The sequence below is a fragment of the Dasypus novemcinctus genome, chromosome 4, assembly GCF_030445035.2.
Source record: "Dasypus novemcinctus isolate mDasNov1 chromosome 4, mDasNov1.1.hap2, whole genome shotgun sequence".
NCBI lineage: Eukaryota > Metazoa > Chordata > Mammalia > Cingulata > Dasypodidae > Dasypus > Dasypus novemcinctus.
In genome coordinates, this window is record NC_080676.1 from 79,085,945 (window position 1) to 79,091,944 (window position 6,000).

Sequence of the window (6,000 nt, forward strand, 5' to 3'; positions counted from 1 at the left end):
GCTAGAAAACTATACCTTGCCCCCTCCCTCACTAATTAAAGTGGAGGAAAACAAATTTTTAAAAAAAGACAAATAAAAAATATAATTAAAGGGGGAAGCAGATGTGGCTCAAGTGATTGGGTTCCCACCTATCACACAGGAGGACCCTGATTCAGTTCCCGGTACCTCCTAAAGAAGACAAGTAGCTGGTGCGACAGGCATTTGTGGCAAGCTGATACCACAAGATGATGTAACAAAACACACAAGAAGGAAAACGTAATGAGAGATACAACAAAACAGGGAATGGAGGTGGCTCAAAGGATTAGGTGCCTCCCTCCCACATCTAAGGTCCTAGTTTCAGTTTCCAGTTTCTCCTAAAGAAACAAGACAGACACAGCAAGTGCAAACAACCAGGGGGTGAAGAAAAAAGAATAAATAAATTAATTAAAGGGCCACAAGAGAAGAGGGCAATGGAGGGAAGGCAAAGGACAGTTATACTTAGTAGGATCAACTGGATTCTGTGGTAAGAAGTTCATGCTGGAATCACCCATATTGACAAAAGGGTGAGGCTGGGGATTCCCTGAGGCCATTCCGTTCATCAGAAGTCCTGAAATCTGGGTTGGAAGGCCTAAGAGAGAGGGGATACCCTAGTATTTTCAAGGGGCCTGGATTTGCTGTGTGGCCTCAGGCAAGTGAGGTTAACCCCCTGGCTCTTTCATGTCACAGAAAGAGATTCCAGATGTATTAGTCAAAAATGAAACATTGGGACCGCTAAAAGAACTAGTGTGTGAATATCTATGGCTAAAGATAGGGAAATATTTGTTCAACAAGATTGTTGAAGTACACTCTATACATGAAAAGATGTGATAGATTAGGTAATTAAATGACAATGAATTTCTTATCAGAAAAGACAAGAGCTCTGTCACATTCCCCAATGGAGGGCAAACAGTGGAACAAATCTTAAAATGCTGAAAGAAAAAAACTGCCAGCCCAGAATTTTACATCCAGGGAAAATATCCTTCAAGAATGAAGATGATGGGATGCGGACTTGGCCCAATGGATAGGGCGTCTGCCTACCACATGGGAGGTCCGCAGTTCAAACCCTGGACCTCCTTGACCTGTGTGGAGCGGCCCACGTGCAGTGCTGATGCATGCAAGGAGTGCCGTGCCATGCCGGAGTGTCCAGACGCGCGAGGAATGTGCCCTGTAAGGAGAACCACCCAGCGCGAAAGAAAGTGCAGCCTGCCCAAGAATGGAGCCGCACACACGGAGAGCTGACACAGCAAGATGACGCAAAAAAAGAAACACAGATTCTTGGTGCCGCTGATAAGGATAGAAGCAGTCACAGAAGAACACACAGTGAATGGACACAGTGAGCAGACAACTGGGGGTGGGGGGAAGGGGAAAGAAATAAAACAAAAAAAAAACAACAAATCTTTAAAAAAAAAGAATGAAGGTGAGAAAAATAAAATAAATTTTTTAAAAAAGGTGAAATGAAGACATTCTCAGATGAAGGAAAGCTATAAGAATCCATAACCAGCAGATCTGTTCTATAAGAAATGCTGAAAGGAATTTCTTTAGGCTGAAGGGAAATGATATAAGGTGAAAATATGGAACATTGGCAATGAAGGAAGAGCTACAGAAATAGTAAATATCTAGTTAAATATAACAGATTAGTATTTTCTTCTTTAGTTACTTAAAATATGTATGAATATTAAAAGCAAAAATTATCACATTTTCAAGTTTGTTTTTTTTTTTTTACTTTCTGAGATCATTGCAGGTTCCCAAAGAGTAGGAACACACACACACACATGAAATGTGCAGGAGGGTCTCATGCACCCAGCTCGCCCAGTGGTAGCATGTTATATAACTGTACCAATTATCAAAACCAGGAAAATAACATTAATATAAAACTTAGATTTCACCAGTTTTCCAAATACGTGCATGTGTGTTTTAAACAAGAACTTTTTGTGTTCCTGAGTGTGATGGAGATGGACTCAGATATGACCTTTCTACACATGCTTCTGTTACTTTTGCCGGACCTGTGGTTGGCATTGGGGTTGTTGTATACTCAGGAGACCTGAATCTCTGGACTGTCCATGTGACAGTCAGGTCCTGAACCTCAGCAGACTTGCAACTCCTACACTCTGGTTTATTGGACTTACCCTGGCCAGCTAACAGGGAGGTGAAGAAAGTCAACCACCACACCAGGGAGCCAAGAGTGCCTACAACTGCAAGCAAGAGCATAGCATCCAGCATCCATGTGGAATCTAAGCCCCCTCTTGATATAGAGGGGGAATGGACATAACCATCCCAGGGTCTACAGGATGGAGGAACAGAGTATGGTTTGGAGTGGACTTTACTGGTGTTCTACTATGGGACTATTGTGATTAGTAATGGAAGAAATTGTAGCATTGATAAGGAAAAAGTGGCTACGGTAGCTGCTGATGGTAGGGAGAGGAAGAAGAGATATGATGTGGGGGCATTTTCAGGACTTGTAGTTGTCCTGGGTGGTACTGCAGGGACAGTACCTACTGGGTGGACTGGGTGAGAGTGTAAACTACAATGTAGACCACCGTCCATGCAGTGCAGCAGTGCTCCAAAATGTATTCACCAAATGCAATGAATGTGCCGCAATGATGAAAGAGGTTGTTGATGTGGGAGGAGTGGGGTGAGGGGGTGGGGGCTATATGGGGAACCTCGTATTTTTTTAATGTAACATTAAAAAAAAAAACAAGAAAAAAAGCCATAAAAACAAATAAATAAGCAAGAACTTTATTTAAACAATCAAATGCTTGACTTAAAGGGGAAACTATCTAGGATTCATTTCTTTTAAGAGTAATTTATCCCTACTTAAAGACATTGGCCTGCATGAAACAGCTATATACAAAAAAGCTGTAAGAGTGTCCTTGGTTTAAAAATGGTAAATGAAAAGCATTAAAATTCTCCAATCAAACAAAGTATACAACGGTTTTTTGTGTTGTTGGTTTTTGTTAAACAGTAAGAGCAAAATAACTTACTGGAATATTAAGAGCTGATTGAGGGAAGCAGATGTGGCTCAAGTGATAGGGCTTCTGCCTACCATATGGGAGGACCCAGGTTTGATCCCTGGGGACTCCTGGTGGTAAAGAAGGGAAAACATGCCTGTGTGGTGAGCCAGCGCCTGTGTGACAAGCTGAGTGCCCACATGGCGAGCCAGGGCCTGTGCAAGTGAGTCACATAGCAAGAAAATGACACAACAAAAGAGAAATGAAGGCTAGAGTCAAGGTGAGGTGCAGCAGAGACCAAGAACTGAGGTGGCGCAGCTAGCAGGGAACTTCTCTCCACATCAGAGGTCCCCAGGATGAAATCCCAATGAATCCTAGAGGAGAAAAAGATTAGAAGAAAAGACTAAAAAGAGAAATAGATACAGAAGATCATATAGCTAATGGATACCGACAGCAAAAAAAGCAGTAGGGCAGGGGCAGGGACAGGGAAATAAAATAAAAATAAATAAACTTTAAAAAAAAAGAGTTGACTGAGCATGCCACTAATGGAGAAAGGGGGCATTTTCACAGAACCCATATTTTTTCCCATCCCATCTCCACTTGATGCCAATCAAAACATGCCATTGGCCACTTAGAAAAAAGAAAGAAAGAAAAAGAAAAAACCAGTATGTTTGTACACATACATACAGTTACATGTACAATAAAAGACTAGGGAAGGGTAAAAGCAATTTTATCACAAGGGTAGCTTCATGTATTCACCACAACAATCAATATATAGAACTGTTCCATCACAGCTGGTCACTTCTGCTACTCTTTTATATCCACACACAATTCCTAACCCCTGGCAATCACTAATCTGTTCTCCGTCTCCATAAGTTTGTTATTTCAGGAATGTTATATAAATAGAATTCACTTAGTATAATTTTCTTGAGATGCATCCAATTTTTTGAGCATAATCATAGTTGTTTTATTATTATTATTATTACTGAAAACAATATTCCATGGTATAGATAAACCACGGTTTGCTTAATTATTCATGCACCGAATGACATTTAGGTTTTTTCCACTTTTTGAGTATTGTGAATACAGTTACTAGAAAATTTGTGTACGAGTTTTGAAATAAATGCTTGAGTGTAAATGTTGAGTTGTATGGTAAGTGCATATTTAGCTTTAAAATAAGCTGTCAAAATATTTTCCATACTGGTTATACCATTTTACATTCTCACTGGCAATAAATGAATAATTCAGTTTCTACGCCTTCTTGTTGGCATTTAATATTTTTTATTTTAGCTGTACTAATAAGTAGGTAGTAATATCCCACTATTTCCATAATGACTAATGATGTTGTGTATCTTCTTATGTGCTTACTTGCTATCCACTTAGCCTCTGTGGTGCGATGTTTCTTATTGAACCCAATCCCCAGATCATGGGAAACAGGCACTCAACCCCCAAGCTACATCCTCTCCACATGTAGCAGTTTGATATGGTTATGAATTCCAAAAATAGATATTGGATTATGTTTGTAATCTGGTCTGTACCTAGGCATTATTAAGCTATGATTAGGGCTTTGATTGGGCCATGTCATTAGGACATTGAGTCCGCACCCTTTGGTGGATGGGGACTCACAGATAAAAGGTATGGCAAAGGACACTGCTGAGGGTTTTTGATGTTGGAGTTTGATGCTGAAGCCTTAACCTGGAGCCCTGGGAAGTAAGCTCACAGAGGAAAGAGAAGCAAGATCCTGGAAGGGAGGAACCCAGGAAGCCTGAACCCTTGCGCTGTCAGCAGCCATCTTGCTCCAATATGTGAAAATAGACTTTGGTGAGGGAAGTAACTTATGCTTTATGGCCTGGTATCTGTAAGCTCCTACTCCAAACAAATACCCTTTATAAAAACCAACCAATTTCTGGTATTTTGCATCAGCACCCCTTGACTGACTAATATACCTCAGCTTATCTTTTCCTAAACAAATCCATTTTATTGATACATATTAATATGTAGCTTGTCTTTTTTATCCTCTTTACAGGATCTTTTGCAAAGAAAAAAATTTTAATTTTGATGAAGTTCAATTTATTGAGTTTTCTTTTATGAATCATGTTTGTGTGCCAAATCTAAGAATTCTGCCTCATCCTAGGTCCCAAAGATTTATCTGCTGTATCTTTTTTCCTAAAATCTTTATAGTTTTAGTGGAGTTTTTAATATACGTAAATGTAACAATATGACAACCAGGTTCAAAGGACAGGGTAAAAGAGCACACGTGGTAGATAAGCTTCTACATTTGACTGGAAGTGGCCAAATATTAACTCTAAGTAGACAATAAAAAATGCATAAAGCATATACACTAAAATAATCTATAAGAAGGCAGGCAAGGGGAGAAAAAAATAAATACGAAGGAAAAAAAATAAATAGAAAGGAGACAAGCAGAAAACAAATATTATATTGGTAAAGCAGAATCCAACCATATCAATAACTACATTAATGTAAATGTTCTACACACAATGAAATGGCAGAGATTGTCAGTTTGAATATTTTTAAATAGTGGCAAAGTATACTATATACTAGAAGCCCTCTTTAATTAGACATAGCTATGTTAACATTTTAAAAGTAGAAAAGGTTATATCATTCAAACAATAATCAAAAAAGCCTACTAGAATGACTAAATCAATATCAGTGATGAAGTGATTTCACCCTATAATCTTTTTACTTATACTCATTTGTTAGTGAAAAATTGATTCTTTATCTGCATTTTATTAACAGTATGATCATAAATCATTTAAACTCCCTGTGCTTCAGATTTATCAAGTTGAAAAGGGAGACACTAAGAGTACCTATTTATGAGAGAGTTTTGTAAGGATTAGGAAACTTTCTGTTTTGTTGTTAAATTTTATTTTGTTTGCTATTAATGATTATTTACTTAAAGTTATTAACTTTATCACAGGATATGGAATAACATCACCAAATTTCTGATCATTAACCTACTGTTGGTGAATTCATTAATTACAATTAGCCTCTAGTAGATAAATGGTAAATTATT